The sequence below is a fragment of the Centruroides vittatus genome, unplaced genomic scaffold, assembly GCF_030686945.1.
Source record: "Centruroides vittatus isolate TY-2023 unplaced genomic scaffold, ASM3068694v2 contig_641, whole genome shotgun sequence".
NCBI lineage: Eukaryota > Metazoa > Arthropoda > Arachnida > Scorpiones > Buthidae > Centruroides > Centruroides vittatus.
In genome coordinates this window covers 187,302-198,275 of record NW_027122395.1, presented here as the reverse complement: position 1 = coordinate 198,275, position 10,974 = coordinate 187,302, and positions in this window count along the sequence as shown.

Below are 10,974 nucleotides of genomic sequence, written 5' to 3'. Positions count from 1 at the left end.
AAAGATTTGTTTCATTTTATAGTTAGTGAAACTTGTAAAATAATCTTGAAACATTTATTGTTTACTAATGTAATAATAATTTTTTCAATAAATTCTAAATACTAACTAATTTGCTTAAGTTTTTGAACATAGTACGCGTGCGTAGTACAGTAAACAAAATGGCAACCGGAAGCGCGGCCATTGGGGTTCCCTAGGTAAACTTTAACCTGCAATTTATATCATACCATATCAATGATAAATGCAGTTCTCAACATTTAATTTTCCAATTTAATTTTTATGAATATTTTCTTATTATTTAAACATGAGAAATCATGTATTTTGCAAGCTTTCTTCTTAGACACTAAAACTGCAAATACTATCAAATACAATAAACTTCACAGCAGCATTTTTAAAGTACGACTTAACAAACAAAAAGGCATGTGCTTTATTACAATTATGTTACAACGTCAAAGTCTAATAAAAATAATTAATAAAAATAAACTTATTTATAGTTTTATACAAACCAATAAACTAGAAAATTTTCAAATAAAACGGAATACATTCAATAATATTCTAAATAAAGATGTATTTATGTTAACGAAGATTTCACTGGTTACCATGTTACAGTGTTCTATAAAACTCATTTCTACCCTCATAATTAGGTCTTTTGCTACTTAATAATAATTTAAAATATACGAAGATTTTATAACAATAACGTGATATATAACCTTTGTAAATATAAATCAAATACTATAATATAATATAATGGAAAGGTTAGAAGTACGAAATAACATTTATGTTTGTTTCTATTTTTTGCCCGAGCAACGCCGGGTTTATCTGCTAATCTTTTTATAAAACACAAATATACGATTAAAATCCATTAACAGTAGTGGTTTTAATCATTGCGAGGCTCCGGGCGGCAGATCTTTGCGAAATCCTTGTCCTTTGTCCAAAATATGTGAATTGAAAGTAGGTATTTCTGACGATTGACGACAAATGCAAAAGTTATAAATAAATAGAGTTTTAAATTTCAATATCAGATGTTTCTTCTACTGTTAGAGACATTTGCCAGACGTTGCATTGTTTCAAAGGTTCACAATAACTAATCTATATATATAATCGAGACGAGTTGATAATAATCATAATGCTAATAATGATGATAATAATAATAATTTCAATAATAATCAGTGCAGAGCCCAAACGCAAGGAGTTGAAAGTTGAAATTTGGTACACAGGGTACGTCACGAAGTTGCACACTAAAAAAAATTTTTCGAAATTCCTCTCCGCGGAAGAGAGGGACGGGATTAAGTCTTAACACTTCCATCAACAATGGAAGTGTTACATAACAATGAAATTGTTAAGAGAAAGCGACGTGCAAGACGCAGATTCAGTTTTTTCGTTTTTGCGGGAAATCGAACATATTTTTAGACTCATCTAACAATTCTCTAATTAGTCTAGAAACAGGGGGACCCAATTCTTGCATTCTGTGAAAACGAGTAAGGTTGACTATAACGTAATAATCTTAATCTTCGGTATCGTTACATTTGCCCGAGCAACACCGGGCCTATCTGCTAGTTTCTTATAATCGTTTTATGTTATACATGAAACCAAATATGCTCTCATGATGTTTAAGTGCCTCAAATCCAGGTTGGCAGCTTGCGCGCGCATTCTCGACAATGACATAAAATTAGTTTATTTTGAAAATCTCTTCCGCAAGCAATTCAAGAGCTTCATCTTCCCAGACAGAATCAAAATTCGTTCTTTTACGTCTCCTTCTCACCACTTTGAATTTTCTGTCAATATCATTTTCCTCAGCTATTTGTCTCGCTGTTACCAAAGATGATTGGAAACCATTTTCCCGATAATTATCAAGCCGATGTGTTAATGCGTCTAGGTGTTGTATAGCCACAACTAGGTGCATTTCTTCGCTCTGCTATATTTTACTTATAACATTTATTCTTGTAAGAATGTCATACCTTACGACGAGAGCAACTACAGATTCTTAGGTAGTTATTACTTTTCTATAGAATGGCATTTAATAACCAACTAACAGAGCATCACATATGTAAGGTATGGAATCGCCAAGACGCGCGATTCCCACTGTTTGTTATAACGAACTTTCATAACGGAAAAGTCGTTAGGATTGGCCGGTAGAAACGACCGTTGGGAACTTCCGTGGGAAGAACCGTTAAGTTTCAAATCGTCGACCATCGGACGATTGGCCGGCGGGAAGTGACTGTTGGCGGCCGTTGCGGGAACATTCAAATTTGATTGGAGCAGGGTTCGAACGCCGTCGACTATTTAAGCTCGGATCGGGATTCGTATCGGGATCGGCTGGCATCGGATCGGAGGTGATCGGATCGGATCGGATCAAGGGAGATCGTCGTTATCGAGGTGCTAACTAACTTTCTCGTTGGAAGTTACGTGGTGGTGTACGAACTTGTTCCTGACTCGGAGGTTTTGTTAATTACAAGTCTGTTTGTTCGTAAGGAGTTCTTTCGACGAATTTGTACGGGAATAGTCGGTTGTTGTTCAGACTAGTGTTTTGTGCCTAATTAATTGTAACTCTAATTTGGATTATTTTGTACATTTACTGTAAATATAAATGGGTGTTTTCGTCAACCGACTGAGTGGTTATTTTGAACATTACTACATATATCGCTTAGTTGGTATTTAAAGGCCTAAACCGATTCTACCTTGCAATTCCATCTAGTTCCGGAAAGTGGTTTTAGCGATAAGGATTTGCATGTGCTTTTAAAGTAGCCCACCTCTGACTCCAGCCGGCAAACAGAGTGTATAGCCTTTGTAGAAAATCAAAAAAAAAAAAAAAAAAAAAAAATTTGCTTGAACACAAGACATGGCTACATCTCTCAGGATGAGACTCCAGCTGTGACTCCCACAAGATAGAATATAAGCAAATGGATTAATTTCAAGTCTACGTTTCTGGACATCACTGTTTACTCCACGCATATTGGCTCCATTATCATATCCTTGGCCTCTGCACTTTTGCAATATACCCAGCTATTCTAGCTCTTTGATTACATAATTAGTCAAACTCTCAGCTGTGAATTTTTCGACGGCTAAGAAGCCAATAAAATGTTCTTCAATGTCAGCTGTATTTGTATTAAAAAATCTTATAATAGTTGCTCAACGCGAGAAACGTCACGAGTACAATTAAGAATAATCGAGTAATAGTCATTTTTTATTATTATGTCAACAATTTGAGTCTTCACGTGACTTGCTATTAATTGTATAACTCATTTTGAATATTTTTTTTCCGAAATAAGGGTTGTTAATCGTCTTGACTGTTACTTGTTTCAAAAGTCGCAACATTGCATCAAATCGATCTATTAACTTTACTAAATTTATAAAGTTGCCGCTAGTCTCCCTTAAATCCGAGTCAGATATTAATTTCTCTCTATGACCTCTGAAGGCCAAACTGAGATGCTAAAAAATTTACAATTGCAAGTAGTCTTTCTAAAATATCTCTCCAACGCTGCCTTTCTTGTTCAATTTAAGTCTGAGTTAAAGAATCAATAGTGATACAGCTTTTTAAACCGTTTTTTCGAAATGTAAACATCCCCGATAGAAAAAAAACGCCTTGCGGAGTATCGGATCTGATGTCACCTTCTGTATAGACAATCAAATGCGAAAGTTGACACAGTCGTCAAAAAATGCCAGTCATCGTTAACAATAGACGAACACGTGGCTCATTTCCCACGACAATCGTATAAAAGCGAAAACCACTAGAAGCTCGGGGTGATAGAAAAAGGAAGTTGTGTTTGAGCTTGTGTCCATTTTGGTCTCTGTCCCGTTCGAGAAGACGACGGTAGAAGACATTCAGGATCATACACAGCTTCCATACCTGAACGATCGTAGCCATCACGACTGAGAGGCGATCTGACCCAGAAGTTACGTATAATTGTGGCAATTTGAGTCTCTACGAAGAAGACCTGATCCAGTCCAAGGAAAAGACTCAGTCCGAGAAGACGATCAACGGCTACGACTCTTCCTACAGACGACGTTCGCCATATCGATTCTTTACACCCATATTGAGATATAAGTAGATTGCTGTAAACTCTCCGCGAATTTAGCGTCAGAATTAAGTCAATAGGACAGCACGACCTATTGACCTAATTCTGACGCTATTCTATTTAGCACGCGTCTCGCGAGCTAAGTAGAACTTTTTGTAACTCCACTCGATAGGAGTATATGTAACCGCATCTAATTGCCTATTCTGTAAAAATTAGCCTCGCAAGTAAAATTATATATATCGTATCGTAGTTATATACTTTAACTTTTATTTCTGTTATGTTAACCTGTCAAGCTGCTTATTCGGCAAACGGACACCTATCGACGTACTTGTGACTTCCCAACACGAAATAGCCCTCCTAGCTATCCGACGAATCAAAAATCGGGTTCCAACAACCCGTGCCGATTAAGTGATTAATAGAGTACCCCCTTTAGCCCCCGGCAAATCTCACACTGGTACTTGTATGTAGATATACAGAAATCTATCAAATATAGGCTATATCATTTGGCTTAGTTATTATCTTAAGTTTCGTTTGTATTATTTATGGATTTTTTCCGTTTTACGCCGCTTTTTCGATATGCGAAACACTTTTATTACAATTTATTAATTTCTCAGTCTTTAACATTATTATTCAATTTATTTTAGACGGACAATATCTTTCAAGACATTCCAAATGTTGCAGTCAGCAATCTTTCTCTAGAATATAAATTAAAAGTAGGTTGCGTTCGTACTAGTGCAAACCTTTATAATTTATATTACATTTGACACTTTTTCAAACATATTTAATAAAATATACAGGTCCTGGACTTCATGAAACGTTTTGGGAAGTACCCATTGGCTCTAACTGTAGGAGGTTGTTTCAACATCACTAAGAATTTCCCTCTTAAGGTATTGTTTTCATGTATGTAACGCAAAACTTTATAATAACAGAAATAATAAAAACAGATACTAATAATGTTTTATGGAATTGCTGCAGCTGGCAAAATCTTTGTACTCTGTATTTTCTGGCTTTTTTAAACTGAGAAATGTTTATTATCAAAAAAGAATTCGCAACAAAATTTTATAAAATGTATTTAAATGCTGACAATTATTCTTTACTGAAATTATCGCATTTAATATATTTTAAATTTTTTGGTTTTTCACAGTATATGGCAAGAAAAAGTAAACGAGTAAAATACATAGCATTAATCTCCCCTATACTCTTATGATCTTTTTTCTTTAATATAACCTACACCATAATCCTGGGTATACTTTAACTTCAAAAAGACTTTTCGTAAATGTTTTGAATAAATACGGGTTTTAGATATAAGTTCACTGATATTGAAGTTTTAAAGCTGTGTCTCACCTCTATCAGTTTCTTTATGCTGGCGCTTTTAATGTGTTTAGAAATGCATGTTTCATATCACATGTTTTTCAGTTACGCATGTAAGAATTTTTAAAAAATTGGACGAAAGTTAATAATTTGAATTTCACTCGGCCGCTCCACTGAATGCGTCGTTTTCGTAGTGCACACAGTGAAAAAAAAAATCAAAAACAAAAAAATTCAAAACACTATCGCTGTAGAGATGTTCTCTACAGCTTTATGCCACAAGACTTTCAGACGCTTCGATGCGCGAATAGAATTCATAGTTCATACCGCATTTCTTCTGTAAACACACTACAATTTACCTGATTTAAAAGAAAAGTGCGATCCATTGATTAGGCCAGATTTTTACATATCTATAATTATTTTTTTCTCTTCATTCATTGAAGGCATTAACGTCGATAAACTTTCTCAGTATGGATACACAGGACGGTTCCTGTTATATAGGTGCATACACTCTATAGTGTTCGTTAGACAGTGAATTCAGACACGTTTACATGTGTATCATTGTTAAATTCAACTAATTCATTAGTGCCACGTGCTTGCGTTACTTCGATCTTCAATGCTTGTATAATGTCATTTGTTTGTCGTACGTCTATTTTGGAATACTTTCGAAATGAACGTTCATACTGTACTTCTAGGAACTATCGCACGATTCCTTCTGTTACAAGATGTTGATTTAATCGTATGGTCACAACATTAGATTAAGTTCAGATAAATTTTAGCTATACCATTTCTGGAACTGTTCGGCTGGACCGAACTTTGCATTCTTGCGTTAATAATGTTTTATGCAATTTATTTACAACACAAATAAACGATAAAAATCCATTAAGATATACTGAAATTTATCACGAAACATTATTCATGATGTTCAAAAATATGTCCTAATTTTATCATGTTCATTAACATTCATGGCTGTAAAGCGTAATGGGACATAAGTTTACTGAATGAATCGAATACTGGAATGTTAAAAGCAAAATTGATCAATAATTCGTACACGGGGTTTTTCTTTCCATCGATAAATCGATTAATGAATTTTAGTTGGCTACTAAAGATGTCTTCGATGCACAGAGAAGAGGTCTGCTTCAACTGCCTTATACAACCATGCTTAAATTTTGCGAAAATTTTCGGTATCGAACCATTTATATTTTGTAACTGTCAAGACAGACAACCATCGACGCATTTGCAAAAAGTTGTAAGAAAAATCTACATTCAAATTATCGAAATAGTGTCATGGGAACATTTTATATTGGCCATATTGCAGGTTGTACCTACTCCTATTCACAAATATTCTTGTGATTCTGTATTTTCTGAGATCACAGTCGGAACAACAGAAATTAAAATTACAGGCGTAATTATATCATTCATCATCTCAACGATTGTCACGTTTTTTAAATCTAACAAGTTTGACATAAATGTAAATTTGAGGCATCCAATTTTTCAAAATGAAAAGGCATTCCACGCAATTAATAATTTATCATTGTTTGTATCTGTAATAGTAATTGTATTGGTTTTTTCGACGGCAATACTAAATTCTTATATATTGTATCCCGCTTGGGCTAAAGAAGCAACGTTTGTAGGTGAACCTTTTATTTGTTGCATGGAGTTTGCACTATGGGTTAATTACCTTATCGGGGAAATTGCTATGTTTTTAACATTAGCGGCAATAATTGTATTTGCAATAATAAAGGAATTCCAACAGCTGTCTTCAGAAGTCACATTGTTAAAAAGAAATCAGCGTAACCTTCGAGACCGATTAGAAGAAATCATGGCCCGTCATGATGATTTATGGTGTATTGTATCACAACGGAACAATAAAATCAATTATGTACTCGTTGTGATTCATGCCGCTCTTACATTCGGAACCAGTTTTAGCTATTACATGTTTCTCTATGTAGATATGGAGAAATCTATCAAATATATATTTTCTGGCTTAGTTATTATCTTAACTTTTGTTTGTATTATTTATGGATTCCTTCTGTCTTATGCCGCTTTTTCGGTATATGAAACACTTTCTTAAGATTCCTTAATTTCTCTGTCTTTTAACATTATTATTCAATTTATTTTAGATGGAGAATATCTTTCAAGACATACGAATTGTTGCAGTCAGCAATCTTTCTCTAGAATATAAATTAAAAGTAAGTTGCGTTTATACTAGTGCAAACCTTTATAATTTATAATACATTTGACACCTTTTCAAACATTTAATAAAATATACAGGTCCTGGACTTCATGAAACGTTTTGGGAAGTACCCATTGGCTCTAACTGTAGGAGGTTGTTTCAACATCACTAAGAATTTCCCTCTTAAGGTATTGTTTTCATGTATATAATGTATAACTTTATACAAATTGAAATAATAAAAACAGATACTAATAATGTTTTATTACATATGTTGCAGCTAGCAAAATCTTTGCACTCTGTATTTTCTGGCTTTTTAAAACTGAGAAATGTATCTTATGAAAAAAGAAATCGCAATGAAATTTCATGAAATTGTGAAGCTACAATTTCCTCCCCGCAAAAATAATAATAATAATATTTTGTTATTATATATATATTTATATATATACGTATGTATATATTGTATACATATGTACAGATATACCTCGCCTTACGTCGGTAATTGCTTTCAGGAGAGGCGACGTAATTCGAATCTACTTGTCACTAGGTAAACTACAAATTACTATTCTCAGTTCTGTATTTTACTTATAAATGCATTTTTAATAATGTATGGTTAAGCCTACAAACAAATAAATTTTAGTTTCTAATATAGGACAGAAAAAGTTATTTAAATTTATGAATACATGTACTACGTACAGTACATACTTGTAACTGTACGTGTTTATAATTTGGTGGTGTTTACAGTACATCGCGGACTCTTTATTTGTGAATGTGGTTTATCTAAGCATTATAAAATAAGATTATTTTTTAAGGTTAAATAACAAATACAGTTATTAAAATTATTTTGCGATAGTAGAAAATAAACTAATTTATATTAAATTTACCAATATCGAGTGGCGCCGACAACGATGCCAAATTGTCGACATAGAAACTACCGTGGAAAACGCCAATAATGAGCACTTAAAGACCGCTAAATAAGAGGACAACACAGAAACACAGATGCTTTCGTGTTTCTGTTCTCTAGGATTTATGATGATTATATTAACATTTACTGTAAATGTACATATTTTAATATAATTTAATTTCTTTTTAACGCTTTTCTAGTGATATTACGACTTGAATATTTGTGGCGGACGGATGTAAAGTCTAATAAAATAACTTAAATTTGATTTTTATTTTTCTATATACTTTTTTGACAAACGACGTATAATCGAGAACGACGTAACTCGAGATATACCTGTATATATATATACAATAACAAATTGCAGGAATTCCCTCGTCATTGCTTTCGCATGTTGTGAAATTTATAACAGTTAATTAATAAATTTTGTATTCTAATTTGTTTTTCTAAATTATTTTAAATCCATATTACTGAAATTTTGAAAAGGGGACGTTCCTAAAATCGGAACAAATAGACGAAATTCCTTTACAATCGCACGTCTCCGCAATAACACCACTTATCACAAGTCTCTCCGCACTCGTCGTTAGGAAGCCAATCTTTTTTGACAATTGAAGATCTGTTTTACAACGAATTGCAGATTAAGCGGTATAGCGATTACATCGATATCCTATACCCACGGCAGCCCTCAGACCAGCAATACATCTTAGTCTTATGTTAGAATATATAGGGTGGCCCGAAAGTCTGTTAAACGAAGGATATCCTACTGAAACAACATATTGCTGTACACTCAGTCTGTTATTCATATCCGAAACACGATTAATATGGTTAACTGACTTTAGGATCATTTCGTATTTATCGTAAATTTTGTTGTAAACATATTAAAATAAATACATTAACGTGGTTTCGTTAGAATTGTTTCCTTGTGATGAATTACTCGTGATTAATAACTTACTGTATTTTTGTGACGTGCTGATTTGGGAGCTAAATTCAGGACAGAAGAGGTTCAGGGGGTCGTATGTGGGTGCACTCAGACTCAACGATTACAAACCCACTTAGGTATTCGTAAGATGCTTACAAAATTTCTATTGTCTTGGAGTTACAATGGAAGCAATGAGCAACGTCTCCTGGGTCGATTCTATTTCGAGGCAAGTTCTGATACAGAGAGTATTCACAGACGGTAAGAGGAAGAGGACTGAGGAAAGATGTCGATAGGGAAGATGACGATGAAAAGATGGGATGTGAAAAAGAGAAGGGCGACAGAGATAGTCACACAAAGCAAAAGCCAGACACTCTAAATTGGGGAGAAGAATCCTGCGCATCCTTTAAATTCAAGGGTTTTAAAAGATTTATTATGTTGACTGGAATTTAAAATGATTTTAGTCGTTATTAACATTTACAACTTTATATGAAACTCGTTTCTATCGTTAAAATTGTGAAAATTCGAACCTGCCGGAACCGAAATCTAGCAATAAAAATGTTTGATTGTATGTTTCCCACAGAGTCAGAAATAAATCATGAGGAACTAAATCTAAATTGTGGTGGTTGGTAAAGAAGAGTAACGTGACCAAAAAGATAAAAGGGGGAACAGAGAGGGAACAAGGCCGGTTACGCAGTGTCCGTCCCGAAGGAAGCATACGCCGGGGACGAAGAACAAGCCGAGAATAGTCTTTCGAATTTCATACGAGGACCCATTCACTCAAAAGACGAGGTATGATCCCCCAATCCTTGTGAACTTTCTCTTCGGGTACCCTAGAAATAGGCGAAGTGATGTATACCATCCATTATTGTAGATGCAAGGTTTAGTTATTAATAAATTGTTGTTATTTATTACATTGACGTCATTTATTCGAGTATTGCCGTCGCTCTATCGTCGGACCCATCCTCTTCCTCCACTCGCGTAACGTGTAACAAACCCAAACTGCCATCTTGACCGTGGGCAGGTCTCACCGACCTGTTAGCCGGAAAAAGGAGATACGACTCCGTCAACCTCCTGGTGAACCCACAAACTTAACTTCTTTTGCTATTTTAAAATAATTAATAACGTTAGAAATTTTTATCTTAAAATTTCCTAACAGATGTGGCCACACATAATTTATTTATTAATTAACAGTATGATTAATAATATAAAAGTTATTTTTTAAATAAGATCTCCTAATAACCGGGAAAGTTACGCAACTTGTTGCTGAATATTTTATTATACTTATTTAAATGTATAATAAAAAGTTTTCATAGTTAATTCGGTGTGCAATGGAATGCGCGCTCAAAATTCCAAATGATAAAGTAATGAGATAGATACACACAACAATTATTTTCTCTACCTGACTTGATAGAAATTTTTCTAATACATCTTTAACCCGTTTATTATAAACATTAAAAATGAGACAACAATCTTCTGAAATAACTAGCAAATGTCTCTAATTGCAGCCTTGTATGATTTCTTCTGTATCTCGAGGTGAATGACCCGGGCACTGTTGATCTCGATGAAGTGCTTGGTTGGCATGTATTAGATGAGTGGAGAAAGTTCTAGGTGGTGTCGGTTGAGAAGACGAAACAGAAACACAGGCATACACGCTCTGCAG